The sequence below is a fragment of the Bombina bombina genome, unplaced genomic scaffold (genome assembly GCF_027579735.1).
Source record: "Bombina bombina isolate aBomBom1 unplaced genomic scaffold, aBomBom1.pri scaffold_1101, whole genome shotgun sequence".
NCBI lineage: Eukaryota > Metazoa > Chordata > Amphibia > Anura > Bombinatoridae > Bombina > Bombina bombina.
The window spans coordinates 79306-81051 of NW_026512501.1; positions in this window are offsets into that span (position 1 = coordinate 79306).

The following is a 1746-nucleotide window of genomic DNA, read 5'->3' on the forward strand; positions in this document are numbered from 1 at the left end:
CACACTGATGTGTATGAGATGTAGTGTCAGGGTGCTGTGTGTGTACAGGAATAGCAGACTCACACTGATGTGTATGAGGTGTAGTGTCAGGGTGCTGTGTGTTTAGAGGAATAGCAGACTCACACTGATATGTATGAGGTGTAGTGTGAGGGCGCTGTGTGTTTAGAGGAATAGCAGACTCACACTGATGTGTATGAGGTGTAGTGTGAGGGTGCTGTGTGTGTACAGGAATAGCAGACTCACACTGATGTGTATGAGGTGTAGTGTCAGGGTGTTGTGTGTGCACAGGAATAGCAGACTCACACTGATGTGTAGGTGGAGGTGTAGAGGTGTAGTGTGAGAACGCTGTGTGTTTAGAGGAATAGCCTGATGTGTATGAGGTGTAGTGTCAGGGTGCTGTGTGTGTACAGGAATAGCAGACTCACACTGATGTGTATGAGGTGTAGTGTGAGGGCGCTGTGTGTTTAGAGGAATAGAAGACTCACACTGATGTGTATGAGGTGTAGTGTCAGGGTACTGTGTGTTTAGAGGAATAGCAGACTCACACTGATGTGTATGAGGTGTAGTGTCAGGGTGCTGTGTGTTTAGAGGAATAGCAGACTCACACTGATGTCTATGAGGTGTAGTGTCAGGGTGCTGTGTGTTTAGAGGAATAGCAGACTCACACTGATGTGTATGAGGTGTAGTGTCAGGGTGCTGTGTGTTTAGAGGAATAGCAGACTCACACTGATGTGTATGAGGTGTAGTGTCAGGGTGCTGTGTGTTTAGAGGAATAGCAGACTCACACTGATGTGTATGAGGTGTAGTGTCAGGGTGCTGTGTGTTTAGAGGAATAGCAGACTCACACTGATGTGTATGAGGTGTAGTGTCAGGGTGCTGTGTGTGTACAGGAATAGCAGACTCACACTGATGTGTATGAGGTGTAGTGTCAGAGTGCTGTGTGTGTACAGGAATAGCAGCCTCACACTGATATGTATGAGGTGTAGTGTCAGAGTGCTGTGTGTGTACAGGAATAGCAGACTCACACTGATGTGTGAGAGGTGTAGTGTCAGAGTGTTGTGTGTGTACAGGAATAGCAGACTCACACTGATGTGTATGAGGTGTAGTGTCAGGGTGCTGTGTGTGTACAGGAATAGCAGACTCACACTGATGTGTATGAGGTGTAGTGTCCGGGTGCTGTGTGTGTACAGGAATAGCAGACTCACACTGATGTGTAAGAGGTGTAGTGTGAGAACGCTGTGTGTTTAGAGGAATAGCAGACTCACACTGATGTGTATAAGGTGTAGTGTCAGGGTGCTGTGTTTGTACAGGAATAGCAGACTCACACTGATGTGTATGAGGTGTAGTCTCAGAGTGCTGTGTGTGTACAGGAATAGCAGAAACACACTGATGTGTATGAGGTGTAGTGTCAGGGTGCTGTGTGTGTACAGGAATAGCAGACTCACAATGATGTGTATGAGGTGTAGTGTCAGGGTGTTGTGTGTGCACAGGAATAGCAGACTCACACTGATGTGTGAGAGGTGTAGTGTGAGAACGCTGTGTGTTTAGAGGAATAGCCTGATGTGTATGAGGTGTAGTGTCAGGTGCTGTGTGTGTACAGGAATAGCAGACTCACACTGATGTGTATGAGGTGTAGTGTCAGGGTGCTGTGTGTGTACAGGAATAGCAGACTCACACTGATGTGTATAAAGTGTAGTGTCAGGGTGCTGTGTGTGCACAGGAATAGCAGACTCAAACTGATGTATG